We start from the raw sequence: 15,002 nt of genomic DNA, 5'->3' as shown, positions 1-15,002 counted from the left end.
ATGCTGCCAGCTCGCAGCTTTAGTACTACTCCAGGAATTTTAACCAAAATATACCTTCCAAGACTTCTGTATTGTGTATATGGAAAAGGATCTCTTCTGACCATGCAATTCATCACCATCAGAAAGAATATGTATAAAATCTTATCTGGCTACAAGCACCAACTGCAGAGCCCTTTATAAAACTCCTCTTTGTGACAAAAAGAGAAAATTATCTCTTCCCAGTTTCTTGTACCTCACTTGCTCTATACATTTCCCCATCTCTTTTCCAGGCATTGATTCAATCAAAGGAGTTTGGGTTTACTCAACCACTGCCTCCATTGACCCACAAAAAAAGTATGTGGTGGACAAGACTTTAGAAGTCCTCTCTTTTAGCAAAAGTTAGTTAAAGAAGAGAGAATGCCTTTTAATACTTACCTACCAATCTCAGGGAAGATGGAAATAATTTTTCTTTTACCTGTGTTTAGCTTTTCCCTGATATATAGAGGAAGAATTTCCTCATTATAGATCTATTTTTACATTTTTACAATCACTTGAGATGCAGGTCCCCTCTTTACTTTCCAAAAGGGAGATTATACCAGGAGAGTGATGTGCATGGAGACTATTTTCTTTGCAGGACCAGATCTGCAGAGCAGAACAGCTTCTCACAGTCTCACCTCTGCTGTCTTTGCTGAATCTCACCCATAGTGGGAAAAGTGCATTTTGCTTATCCTGCTGAGAAAGCCTCCCTTCACATTTCTTATGGCCATGGTGAACTCAGACCATGACACCTCCAAGACCACAGTGTCTCACTGCTCTTATCTAAATGTCTTATTACAAGGCAGCCCTTCTGGAGGAACAGCAGCTCAGCTAGTCCATGGGTTACCTTACTATGCACTAATCATCTGTGCTCAAATTTCCCTGGCAGTTTGCATCATGGTGTGACAGTCTGGAAAGGTTTCTGGAAATGAAACCTTTAATGCCAAAGCAGCCCCAAACAACTCTCTGCATGCTGGTCAGTGAATCTCAGAATCCTTTAGCAAGAGAAGTGACTGCAGAGTTTTTCTCTGACTCCTGCGACCCAACCGCTACTAAGAAAATTAAGCAGGCAGCAAAAAAAGACTCACAGCTAATGCCACCCATAGTTGCCATAGGATAATAGCTGGCATTTGTGTCTCACTGGTGACTTAAGGACAGCATCCATGACGCCCAAGAGGTTGCCATACCAGGCTCAGGGTTTAGAAGAGAGATTAGAGGCAGCTGTTCCCTTATCAGTGTAAAGATGGGAGTTCAGGGTATAAAAATAAAATGCAACTGATGATCATTTCCTCAGAGGTGGTAGGCAACTTCAGCAGTGGCACTTGCCTGGAGGAGCAGTGGCAGCAGTGTGGCATGCCTACCCTGTCTTTGTGGAGGGTGCTTGGCAGTGCAAGCCTCAGCCCTGAGCAGTGGCTGGTGGAATCTTCAGGGGCATCTCCAAGTTGTCACTGCTTTTCAGCTCCCTGGAGGGGTTGATGTTGAGGGACAGCTACCTCTTTGGAAAAGCTTTGTTTGGAAGAGCTTTGCTATTGAATGAACAGCCATGAACAACCTTTGGAGCTGGTATAAAGGGCACCTACTTTTGTTTTAATCACACAGAATCGTTTTTCTGGAATGTAAAGTATCCATGCAGGCTGAGGAGAAGCACCTTTTATCATGCTTCTAGTCTCCTTGTTCTAAGTGACCAGAACAGGGCTGAACTGCTCCATGCCTAAGGAGATCTGATTCGAGTCCTTAGCACTGGGGGACAGCTGCCACAGAAATGCTGAAAATCATGCCTGATGGGCCAGGGCAACATGGTTTTTCCTAAAAACCAAAAATGTAACTAACTTTCACAATGCAAACACAAATTGAACTATTAAAGCCCATCTGATCTTAATATGTCTTCATCTGGGTAAGCTGTTTTATTTAGAGCAAAATAAATTATAACTGTTTCTGCAAGCTGTCTCTGAACACTGAGATGAGAACAGAATACAAACCGTGGAGAAATATTTCAATACCTTAATCCCAAGAAAGGGTACTCAAACACTGCTTACAATTTCTATGGCGTTTTAATGAACATTTCCCAATGTCTCTTGTTCAGAAAAATCAGATTATTCAAAACAAAATAGCATAAAAAATGGTCTTCAGAAAAAATGTTTTTCCCCTGTGGATGTTTCATGTTGCCATCATCAGTGAAGCATTTATTGTTGGCCCACAACATTTGTTGAGTTACATGTACCCCCTTAAATCTGCCCCTTATCCTGTATGACCATACTTTTTCATCAGCAGATACTTCTGTTAATCATACAAAACAGTATGCTCATATAATGTGTTCTTCAAATGTAGCTAGGAAGCTAGAATGATTATGAACATCTAAAAGGAATCATCTTTGGGAAGGAACTAAGCACTGAAAAACTTCATTCCTCAAAATTATTGCATTGGAAAGTTGTGAGATTTTAAAGGGGGACTTTAATGACACCTTCCTAAAGTACTGCTCTCTGATTTATTTTATGTATAGTCTGACCATCTGCCTCGAGAAAGTATCGCTGCTAGTCATAACTCATAAATATTACACTGTATTACTGGAAAGTGCTGTTTTTTTAGACAACTCAATAGATGATTACCAGTTTTCTAGGTAATTGACATCTTTTAACCTGGCACTTAAGCCATTTATGAATGACAGGATTATGTTGGGTAATTAAGAGAAGGATGTACTTTAATCCTCATTTTGGCTCACTTCTTGCATTCATCTTCATTTATGTCACTTCTGAAAATCATAAAATCTTTGGTTCCAAGTTTTAATGATATGCAAACTGCTATGCCTCAAGTTATATATTTGATCATTTCTGTTAAGCCCTGGAGCCCTCTGCTCTGCCATTGCTGGGCAGCTGTACGAAAACCTTGGGTACTTTCTAAAAAATACCAGGAAGCTTTGTGAAGTGTGTGTTAATCTCTGGTTTGAACATCAGAATACACAGGGCATCAAGCAGAAAACAAAATGACAATGTGAAGAATGAGGAATATCAGTCACTTAATTCTTCATAGAGTCTTGGTCATAAATTAGATCTAGCAGAATGTATCAGTATGTGAAATAGACATGAAAAGTCTCCCAATGGAATCAGCAATTTTAATAGTTCCCATTTACTTAACGCTTTCAAGTAGTTAAAAAATTGCAGGTGGAAGAACAAGATGGTTACTGGAGGACTGGCAGTTCCTGCTCTGCTCTTTTGCCATGACAGTAAATGTATTATGTTTCAGGAGAGGTATCATACCATGAAGCAGGGGAGAAAAATGCATATTAATGCAAATAATCCCAGTGATTTCAGTGGAAGTGACACAAAGAATAGGTTCCTGTGGTTCATCTGTGAGGGAGGGGGGTTCTTGTCTGATCACCCTGGGTAGGTGAAGACACCAAGGCACTTGCTGACAGTGAGATATATCATCCTTCCCACTGGACTTTGCCTGTCCCAACGAGTGCCTGCTAGACCTCTCTCTGCAGAAAATGGTCCTCCCTGTGCTAAACAGTACATTTAACACTGGCACTCATCCAGAGCCTAGGGAATGTCAGCTGTATGCTCTGTCTCAGTTCCTTTTCTGCCAGGTAGACCCGTAAATGTGATCAAGGCTGTGCATCTTAAAATAGCCTGCTGGAGACATAGCACTCTCCAAATGTTAGCTAATTGTCGCAGCAGCCTGGCACAGCACATGCCTGGGACCCGAGCTCTGCACTGATTAGGGATTCACACACGTGGGGAAGAGCAGCACACATGGGGAGAATGACAGCAAGAGACAGAAATAAAGAGAAAGAAGATCAAATCAGACAGGCAAACAGGGAAAGAAAAACCAGTAGATAGTTAGGAGTGTCAGGGATGAAGGCAGTGGCTCACAGAGGACGCATGAGTGTTACAAGCAGAGGACAGGAAACAAAGGGTTTGATTTCTCCTTGCTTGCACCAACTACTGCTTCAGTTTGATGCTCCTGGCAAACTGGCCTATTCAGAGATTACAGAACACTTTCCAACCCAAGGGGATCTCTAAGCAGAGGATGTGTTTCAGGGAGAAACACAGGTTTCTCACTGATAGGCTGGGGGAAGAAACCAGGAGAAATAAGAAATGCATCTGCAGAGCCCCTGTGGGTGTCAAATACACACACACATGATCAGTCTTCATACTCTGACTTCCCATATGGGCAGAGAGCCACTAAAAAGCCTTCAGACTCCCCACGATGTACAAGTGCATCTCCTCTTGGTTTAGAAATGAGGAAGCACATGCACTTTGTAGTCTTTGTTCAGCCCAGGTTTAGGGCTGAACTCTCTCAAGTCCTGGTTTGTTAGATCTCCCACAGTTCTGGGGTTTCCTGTTCATCAACCCTATACTCACCACAACATGTTCAAAGCATCGTGGCGTAGAAGCTTTTCCCATCTGCCTTGTTAGTGATGTGCTACACACACTTGTCATGTCACATATTGCCATAACTAGACTCTCCTTGTAATAAATATTATAGTTAGGCATGTAGTTAGTATTGGAAGGACCATAACTCCCAGCTTTAGCCCATATCTGGCACATAATACTTGGATTTTTGTGTTCTTGAAAAGCATAATCACAAAACTCCTGTTCTATGTTACTAATAGTAGAAAGTAAGCCATCATTTTGTTCACATGCAGGCTGTGAAATAGCCAATGAAGATGTCTGTATTTCAAGTGAATTGGTGTTTGGAAGATAAAAGAGGTCTGAAGCTGTAAGTCCTCCCCTAAAATCACACTTTGAAAAGCCACGGTCAATATTGCTTTATTATGGTGTTTGCAAGAGTGAAATTAAGCTGCATGAGCATGCTGGGCCAGAGTAGTTGTGCCTCACTGAAGAGCTTCCCCACTCACCTGTCCTTGTAGAAATGGAGAGAAAACTCTCTTAAGAGATGAAATACAAATCTGAATCATGACATCATCAGAAGCATCTCGCTGGCTCACATAAGCTGTGAGCAGGTTACAGTTACCTAGCAACTCCTGCAAGCAGCTCGCTTCAGCTCCACAGCATTAGGGTTTAAGTGGCAGACGTGGACCTGGCTCTAACTGCTCTATTCATCGTCAGAACACGGTGTTCAGTTGGCAGAAGTCAGAAAAAAAATCAGGAATATTATTAAAGACCCCCATAGCAGCTTCCAAAGCACACCTCCTTGGGGGCTCACCCCGTTGTGGTGCTGCATGGTGGATGCCAAGCTTTTTGTCCAACTCTGAACGGCAAGCTGGGGCATGCTGGTGAGACAGACAGCCAAGCAAGAGAGCACATGAGTGTCTCACAGATCTGTGAGCGTTGCTTTTAGGTGGCACTTGATGCTGATGCCCATAAATTTCCCTTTACAGTTCTGTATTGATCCTAATTGCACGTGTCCAGTTAGTGCACATGTTCTAGGAAGGCAGATGGTTTTAATAGGAAGGCACCAAGCATGGACAAATCGACCATATCCTGCATTCTGCAGCAGGACATCTGCAAGCTTCCCTGGGAATGCCTGCACAATCTCCAGGATAAAGAACACAGAAAAGCCTGAACGAGCCAGCTACCAGGAAAACTGCTCCACAGACTTCAAAGTCATCGCCACTTGGTGACTCCATCAAGTGAATTATATATTTATTTGTCTTCACATTTTCAAAGAACTGCGACTCTGCTTGCCTTTTCCAACACATGCTGGCATATCCTGAGCCATTCACACAGCCAGGATTTCACCCAGATTTGCCACTTACACTGGCATCCGCCATGAGACACCTCGTATTTCTACATGTCAGTATCCAAATTGTCTCATTTGGGGGGGAGCCAAGAGATTGCAAAAGTCTGCAGCAGGTAAGGGGTGAACTGATAGCAGTCTTTACTGAGTAGTTGAGGAAACACAAATTGTGTTGAGAATGGTGTAACACAATAGATGATATTACTTATAATCTCATCAGGCTTTTCATGCGTTCTACTGCTTCCTCTGCAGATTGTCATAGATTTATTTCGACATGACAGTCACAGTTTTTACTCAATATTAAGGTGCTTTTTCCTTTTCTTGTTGAAACACTGAAATTCTAGGAAACTCATCTATCACTTAGGTGTCTAGCCCTTTTGATGGACTGTTCTCAGAAAATCCTTCATTAAAAAGAGGTGAGCCGTGATGTTCCTTCTCTCAGTATTTTCATCACACTCTCCTCTCCTGCAAGCAAGGAGGATATTGTTGTCTTGATTAAGATAGGGTTTGATGGGGTGATAAATACAGATGTAGAAAAACTCCCTTGAGCAGGGCAGAGCAGCAGGTAAGAGGAGCCCTGTGTGTGGTGGTCCAGGCTCTGACACTGCTCCTGCTTGCCCACAGGTCTCTGAGGACCAGCCAGAGAACATGGCTGGCACATGGGTGTGCCTACCTGTGAAAGGAGGGCTTTTTTGTCTTGCCACAGGTACCTGGATAAAGATAAGCTGTATTATTAGAGTGGATGAGTGGGTGAGTGAATGAGTTTGCAGTCATATCAAAGATGTGCATGAAGAAGGAGCAAACCATCCCCTGGCCATGAAACCCAGTGGATTGGGTCTGTATTTCACCACACCAAACTCATAGCTGCATTGCTGCTATTTCAATGTCTTTCTTTAGAGGAAGGAGGGTGGGAAAAGAGAAATTTACTCTCCATCTACAGCTGTTACTCCTCTGTCTACACCAGTGGTATTAGCGTATCTGAAAAATCTTAGTCCCCCAAAAAATGTTACACAGATTTAAACAAAAAATATGAGGCCCAGGGGTGAGATGAGCCATTTATGAACACACTGACTAACCTTTATCAGTTTTCTTCTTGTTAGTAGCTTCATAGGTGAAAATGCAGGAACTGCTGTCAAGGAGCAGCTGAATGGTCCACCCATTACCACATCACTGATTCTTCCATTCCACAAGACTGTAGAGGAAGATAACGAAAAACCAAGTAGTAAACAAATAGGAGATTTGCCTGCTCATAGAAAGGAAAACTACTTCTTATCTTTTTGTTAGTAAATTGAGTTCTCTAGAGACACAGAAGATTAAAACCTTACATGAGATGGGACAGAGAAAATATTAAATTGATATTTTATTAATATATAGAAACATCTAATCCTTATTATAGCTTCACTAAGTTCTTGGTTTCAATAGTTTTTCCATCAGGTTAACTGTACTTTCAATAAAACTGACTTCCTTTTATCAGATTTCAAAATTGTTGCCTTTAAGTTAAGATCTTGCTCTTCTGTCAAGTTAACATCTTGTTCTTCTGTTTTATGACCTATAAAAAAGGGTCATTTTACCTTCTCCATGGTGGACATGAGGAGCAGGGAATATGAATCTGTCACATCCCTCTTATCCATGCTCTCTCTCAATCCAGCATTGCTAATTGTTCCAGCTTGTTTACCTGCAAAATTTATTCCAGTCTTTCGAGATACCAGCTTCTCTTTCATCTGTCATGGTGCTTTAACTGTGGTGATCAGAGCTGTCGGGAACTGAGGGAGGATGTACCACTTGAGTCTCACAATTTAATGCTTTAGGGGCATCTAGTCTGTCTCAGGCATCTCAGCTGTCTCGGGAATGACCGACTTCACCTAAAGAAGATGGCAGAAATTTTGCTTCATTGATGTGCCCATGGCTGGGTTCCCCTAGCAAAGACAAAAAAGTAAAAATGAATGGTGCTGTCCTGTCTAAAGACTTCAGAGAGAGAAGGGACTGATTGTTCTTTAGCCTTCCATTTTTCTTCTCAACAAACTGTTAGGAAAGAGTAGGAGCTGCTAGAGACATAGCAAGAATAACAAAAATCCTTGCAGTGCAAGATGTGTGGAGGCTCGGAGAGTCGTGGTACCATCTGTGCCTGTCTATTTACAGCCAGAACAACTAACGCCCAACTAATGGTGAAGAGAAGCAGAGCATCATGTCATGGAGACAGCTCTCTAATCTTACATAAAAGCAGCTCTCTGAAAAACCTGAATTGTTCAGATGGAGAGAGGAACGGTCACAATTTACACTTAGGAGGATTTATTTATGGAATGGTAGAAACACCTTTTTGTTTCAGCCACATCCTTTAAGCAATCTTGATCTGAGACTTCCAGTCAAGTTTGGTCAGTGCTTTTTCATCAATACAAAGTTTAGTACACACAAAACACGTCATTACAGATAGATCCATGGTTACAGCAAAGGATCGGTAATGAGGGGAAAAGCAAGTAAGCTGTGAAAGCAGTGTGCTTGTTTTGATTTCAGAAAAAGATTTTTATATTTGCAACAGCTGCTGGATGCAAAGAATAGGTATTTACTCAAAGGGAATGAATGAGCTTTTGCTTTCATACTTTTCAATGAAAATATGTTTTGAAAACATACATAAGACTGAAATTTTAAAAAATCGTATTAGAAAGGAAAACATAGAGTTAAATCCCCTGTATTTATGTCAGTGGAGTTGATCTCATGGATAATTTTAGGCTCTCAATCAATTCGACTCCAGCAAGGATGTGAGACTGGACGGGAAGCAATTGTTTTTGGGTGAAATGGTTGCAGGCAATTATCTACTGAGGGAACAGAGCTGGGTGCACAGTAAAGGGGCAGGGACATGGTATATTCTGAAGCAAGAGACACAGCCAGGGAATGGAGAATGTGAGGACCAGAGAAAGTCCCAGATGAAGGAAATAAGAGGTAGAAAGGAAGGAAAAAGCATTCAGACTGAGTTCCTGTACAAAGGATGAAAAGTTATATGTTTATGGTTAAAAAAAGTCTGTAGAATAACAAATTCAGTTTTATTCAAATCTGTTATATCTAAAGAAGTCTAGATAAATCAAGACTTTTTCTTGATTCCTAAAATATATATGGATTTAAGAACTCAGCTTCCATCATTTAAAGTTTTAGATACTAATGATAAAAAAAATCGACCTGATTAACATCTGAAGCCTGGAACGCCACCAGAAAGTATGCTAAATTTGATTGCTGTTCTGTCTTCATTAGTTTTAGTGGAGCAGGGATTTAGTCTTTCTCCCTTTATGTATATTTTATTTATTTACTTTTTTTCAGAACAGATATGTAGACCTCTAAAAACTCATAAAACCATAATACGAAATTAATAAAACCCACAACACAAGAAGAATAAATGATCACAATTAAGACTAGGGACACCTGATAGTCACACCCCAGTGGATAGAGGGAGTATCAAAAGTTCTGGAAGAAAATATGAGCTTTTAAGTGTTATGTTTGCTCAGAGAGACAGGCTCCTGCAAGCAGCTGGTCATTTTCCCTTCTGACTGTCAAATTTCAAGTGATGAAGGAAAAAACAACTCAATTCACTGATAAATTGTGATGCTTTAGAAATGTTCCGTGACCATACAAATTTCTGCCTTGAAACATGTCTGGAGACTTCCACCAGCCTCTCAGTACTCTAATACGTGCAGCTCAAACCTTCTAATTAACAAAAGTGCCTCTGAAGATTGTTCCACCAAATAGATGCAAATTACTCCTTTAATTTCTTTCTTCATTAGATTCCTTGTTTCCTTTGATGCTGCAACGCCTTTTTCTCCCCATGACAACACACCGGAGATGGCTGATAACACCTTGAAAGTAATTGCTAACATTTGAAATTTTGCTTTTAGTCTTGTAAGAACTTCTCTTTACCACGTCTGGGGATTCTTCCTATTCCTTCTTCAACTTTCTGCAATCCTCAAAGAATTGACTTCCCTTTTCTCTGGAACTGCAGGACTCTTTGCTCTTGTTCTCTGATTTTCCTCACCCCTGCTTTCTTTTTTCTTCCGCCCCAAGGTTTTTTTAACAAAATATGCAAATAGCTATCAGTCCAAATGATGCTGTTTTTACATGCCTGCACTGAATGAGAAAATGTCTCTTTTGTTGGGAAAGGAATGGAAATAGAATTAAATACCCCATCTCCTAGCAAAAATTAAGTTTCTTTATGTGTATGATAAGAACTTACACATCTCAAAATGTAGTTATGGCTATTGCACATTTTCATCACAATAATAAGATTTTTTTAGGTAATGATATATGTCCTATAGTTATCTGGTAGAAACAATATTTTCATCTCACAATATTTTACAGAAGCAAAGCTCCTAATAATAGAAAAATAAAGACACTTGAAATAATTGGAGGGATGCATGTCCTTGGCTATTCATTGTCTGTGTTTTACGTATTTAGGTTCTTGGCAGTAATACCTTTGGAATCCAGCAGATTTTCCTGCTTTCATCATTTCTTGGTTGTTTCTCCTTTTGCAAGCCAAAGATAAAGATTGTAAGCACAGGAAAAAAATTTCACTTTTCATTTGTCAAAGTTAAAAATCGAGCTTATTCCATAAAGCAAACATAGGATTTACCATTGCAGCACAGCTACCCAGATCCCACATGGGAGTGTGATCAGAGGAACTGAATGTCCTACGTGGGCTACAGCAAAGGAATTTTTCAAATGCAGACATTCAAATTGTGCTATAATTTGTCTATGGAAGAGGTTATGAACACATTCCTTTGTTTAACAGACCAGGATATATCAAGGATAGGCTATAAATTAAGTAACACTGACTTAGGCTTCAGTGTACTGCCAAAAATAAGTATACCATGTACTCTTAGAATGGAGTATGAAAGGAAAAGCAGGACTTAATCTGATGGTACAACGAGTTATTACTGAATCCATCCAGCTTAGCAATTTAATCATTCAGTAATCAGTAATACCGAAAGTGTTTATGCATACTACAGAAGAGGTGAACTTGGGAAGAGATGTCTTATTACAAGAAGCAAGATAAAAAGCAGTATCTGGAATGAAAAGAAATCATCACTAAATGGTAAGAGAGATCCATTTGATGTTCAGCAAATCCCCTTAAATATTGGCAAACATTTCTGGGTCATGCCAGTTTTCTGGAGTATAGTTATGAACATGTAATAAGGTATGACTGCAAATCTCTTGCCTTTGGAGAATTTTAGGAGACTGGTTACCCTACAGCATTGAAATCACAAATGAAGGTTTTTCAACTCACTGAGCAGCCAAAGGAAATGGGTATGTTAAAAATAAAAACACAATCTTCTTTCCTTCTTCAGATATCCCGTAAGAACCACATTGGGGTGTAGGGTGACTCATTCAGGGAAGTCTTTGTTTTAGGCTAAAGAAACAGAATAAGCTCCTTAACCTTCTGCAAAGTTGTGGTGGACTGTGGGATCTCAGCACATCGTTCCCGATGTCCAGAGATGCCAGGAGAACCCTTGGGGGTCTCGAAAACCCTGGAATGTTGCCAAGAGTGTTTGGTGGCTTGATTTTGATCCATCCACAGAAGTAACAAGAGTCTGAGGACAAGAGAATCACTTTAGAGTACAAGGTGTAAAAGAGACACATTTAGAGGGTGAGATATAGACTTTAAGGTTTTTGGTACAGGGGGGTTATGGAGACAAGATGGAGGGATCAGGGTGTGTCTTGTCCTTCTTCTTTCTTCTTCTTGTCCTCCATCTCCTGTGATGATGTTGGCACTTTGGGATTGGTTTATGGTGAAGGTGCACTTGCTAACATGAGTGAAAAGCATTGGGAAATAAAGGTAAATATTGTGTACGTAGATTTTAGTATAAAGAGACATGACCACCCCGTGGGTGGTCAGAGAGTGCCTGTGACTGCTTGCAGATCAGACCTCTGTTGGGCAGACAGAAAAATTTTGTAGATAAGAAATAATAAACAACCTGAAGACCGAAAGCTGAAGAGTCCAGACTCGTCCTTTGCATCGCGCCCACCAAAGAACCACTCTACCCGTGTCGGGGCAGAGACAGACAGCCGGACCCGACAGTGGACTGGCTTCAAAGAGCTCTTCTTTAAAGAAAGGGACATTGTTTTTCACTGGCTGTGGCAGAAAAAGCCCTTTTAGTAGATAACAGAAGTGAGTCCACTCCCTGCAAACTGTGAACCATTTTTCTTCTGAAGGAGAAATGATCAGATCATAAAATGTACATACCTTAATATGCACATATATACACACAGGAATTCACTTTGCAAACAGCTATACCATTCCAGCTGCCTGTCACTCCATTTGTATTGGTTGCCACTGCTTCAGCTCTGCTAGAGGAAAGGAATGCTTGTGAATGCTCCCTCATCTGCTTCAGAAAAAAAATTCTGGTGGGGTCAACTTGCTTTTAAGGATGAATATGAACCAACAGCCACAGGCAGATTAAAGAGAGCTGACAAAGCAGAGCAGGGGACAGGCAAACTGGTATTTCCAAGTGCTGGGCAGCTCTGAGTCTCCAGACAGCCATGAGCAGCACCGAGGCTGTTCTCAGGCAGCACTGCTGGAACCAAGAAATCTGAACAACTGCTCAGAGCCGTAGGCAGATATGGGGACAGGATGAAGACTGGGAGCTCAATGTACAGCTGACAGCACCCTGATACCCAAAAGTAATGACCCTGTTTGGAAAACATCCCTCAGCCAAACCTGGAGCATTTGTAGTGATGTACTAAGGAAGCTGTTGAACTATGAAGACAGCCAGAGAACTTGCATGAACATCACCACTACTGAAAAAAAAAAGGACAATAATTAATATGATACTCAACTCAGAAAAAGAATGTAATACAATTTTGATATGGATTTTTTTTTTTTTCAAAAATAAGGTCTACCTACAGTGAAGAGGCAGGTTTTCATTGATTTCCTCATCCTTACATATTTTCTCTTGAACTAAAATCAATGTTATTTTAGATTTGACTCCTCTGGTTTCTGTTTACATTTTGCAAAATCCACTGTTGAGTTACAACAAGTGTTACCATGTAGTTTTCTGATTTACTTAACTATAAATAGAGAGACTTCCTTTCCAGGTCCTGTGCAGTTACTGTAACTGCTCAAGGTTGAATGTTTGGTTTGTAATGGAAACTCTACAGGGTGATATAAATATACAACAGGATAATCAGATATAAATATACCACAGGAGAATCACTATGTAGGAAAATCTAGATAAGTCCATCAAGAAATGCACAAATATAGGCATTAGATTACATAAGTCTAAATAAAGAATTAGATTATCACTTTGTGTCTGGTTCTGATGGGATATAAACAGGTGTGTCCAGCAGTAGACAGAAATTTGTTTCCTCCTCTGAAGAAAGGGAGTAAAGTTTAGGAAAGGGTCTAAATATGTCAGTGAATGGAAATGAGAACCTGAATTCATTAGGAGGTTCGACAACAATATTAGTTCAGTAAAGACTGTGTTAGGTTTCACAAACTCTTCCCATATTCCAAGACCAAAAATACTTCACAAAGCCACTTCGTTCTTGAGATTCCTACAGGCATTTTTATGTCTTTGATTCCATCCTCTTATGAGCTTTACTTGAAGTTTCAGCTCCACAAGTGCCCAAGTCTAAATAATGGAAGTGAATTGATCAGAAATGATACCTGCTGTTTACTCTCACCATTTGCCTTTCACATTCTTTAGAGTGACACACAAAAAAATCTGGTTGGTAAAACTGGCACAAGCCTTCCTTAAAAGATTTTCTTCCCTTGAAAGGTTTTGTATAAAAATTCTGCTAGCCCCAACTGATGCTAGACGCCAATTAGTAGAAAGGTTCCCTGCTGTCTGTAAATCTGGAGCTAAAAGTGAGGTGAGTGGAGCTAGACTTTAGATGAGTTTCCTAACAAAACAGATTTCTATTTAGCTCATCTGTAAGAATAATTTTCAAGCACCAGATCTGCAATGAGGCCACAATTTTCACTTTACAACAGATTATTTCTATCTCATTTTTTTGCTCCAGAATTATCAGTCCTCATGCAATGTGTTCCCCCTTTGCTGAAGGCTCAGGCATCTCCACAGCTGCACAGCCTTTCCCTACCTTGGTGATCCCCTGTACTGCATATCCAGGTTGGCTTCATTGGAGCTTGTCACAGCAGCTGCTCTGGCATTGTGGGCTGAGAGAAATGCAGCAGCACTGCTCCATGTGCACAGGGTGCTTGTTGGTGGGGCTTCATGCTCCTAGAAGCCTTGCTAAAACATGTCCCAGCTGCAGTGCTGTGACTCTTGTCATCTCATGGACCAACACATCCCCTGTGGGAGACCTCATGTGTCTCTGTGCATGCAATCCATTACTGCAGTGCCCTTCCCAGTGACTCACTGTACTTGTTTCTCCAGCAGGAACAAAGCTTCAAGCAGGCAGAAAACTAAAGCCACTGAGGTCTCAAATCAGTCAGCTCAAAATATTCTGTCATTTCTGGGAGAAATGTGCAGTTTGTACTAACCCTCAAGCTCAATAATATAACAAAATAAATTAGCTCACGGTGAGCACTATTTTGAAGTGACTAGTTCATTACCTCCTTGTCTAGGGGAGAGGATTGACAAAAGGAAGAAAGATCCAGATATTTTCTGGATTCTTCCTTGAGATAAGTTACAATTTTAATTAAAAATGGTGCCTGGGAAGATGGCTGAAGTGCAAAGCCTCTGTTGGTGCCCAGAAAGGAAAACCTCTGTCTCCTCAGAGGGTAGCTGTGCACATGTTGACTATGTGCTGCTTTCTCTGTCTTGATTTGGAATGGTGAAATGGAGTTATATTTATTTTTTAGTTTTAGAACAAATTCAGGACTGTGCCTCCCATTCAGGAAAAAAAAAGCACTGCTGGAAAACCAAGGAGCACCTGCTGTCTGTCAGCCATGGCAAGCGTTCCAGGTGCTGGCAGAAGTGGTGCTGGTCCTCAAGCAGCCCCTACATCACCAGGTGGCTGTTGGCAAGGCTGCAAGGTATTCCTCCTCTTCCCCACATGTACATCCAGCTCCTCCTACATGGCCTTCCCCTCCTCCACAGTGCTATTTGCAGCTGGAGTCAAGCCTTGTGTCCATGTGCATTCTAAACTGTCCCTTCGAGAGACGCTGTCAAGGAAAACACCAGGCTTGGGGATGAACGAGCTGGTTTTGGAGGTGGCACCTGTGCTGGAAGGAGCACCCAGTGATTTCATTCCAGTGTAACTTCCTCTTGAAGTCATGTGAAATACATGCATTTTGTTAATTTTTGTCTGTCTGGGGATCATTTTCTTCATCTAGAATAGAGATG

The 15,002-nt window shown here is 41.0% G+C and overlaps 1 long non-coding RNA gene across 3 annotated transcripts in view; it reads right to left on the bottom strand.

Moving 5' to 3' along the window:
• Window positions 1-15,002, bottom strand: part of LOC139591225 (uncharacterized) — a 39,261-nt gene that overhangs the window by 8,558 nt on the left and 15,701 nt on the right. The window contains exons 2-3 of one of the 3 annotated variants that reach the window (XR_011679588.1): window positions 7,391-7,577; window positions 6,792-6,907 (exon numbers count right to left, since the gene is read on the bottom strand). This is a non-coding gene — a long non-coding RNA (uncharacterized lncRNA). Of the gene's footprint in view, window positions 1-6,791; window positions 6,908-7,286; window positions 8,118-15,002 lie in introns of those variants that run through there. The other 2 variants (XR_011679587.1, XR_011679586.1) reach the window with 2 other exon arrangements.

Source organism: Agelaius tricolor, unplaced genomic scaffold (genome assembly GCF_023055355.1).
Source record: "Agelaius tricolor isolate 1412-34295 unplaced genomic scaffold, bAgeTri1.0.p SCAF_6, whole genome shotgun sequence".
Classification (NCBI taxonomy): domain Eukaryota; kingdom Metazoa; phylum Chordata; class Aves; order Passeriformes; family Icteridae; genus Agelaius; species Agelaius tricolor.
The sequence above is the reverse complement of the archived record's forward strand: the minus strand, read 5'-3'. Positions and strand labels throughout refer to the sequence as shown.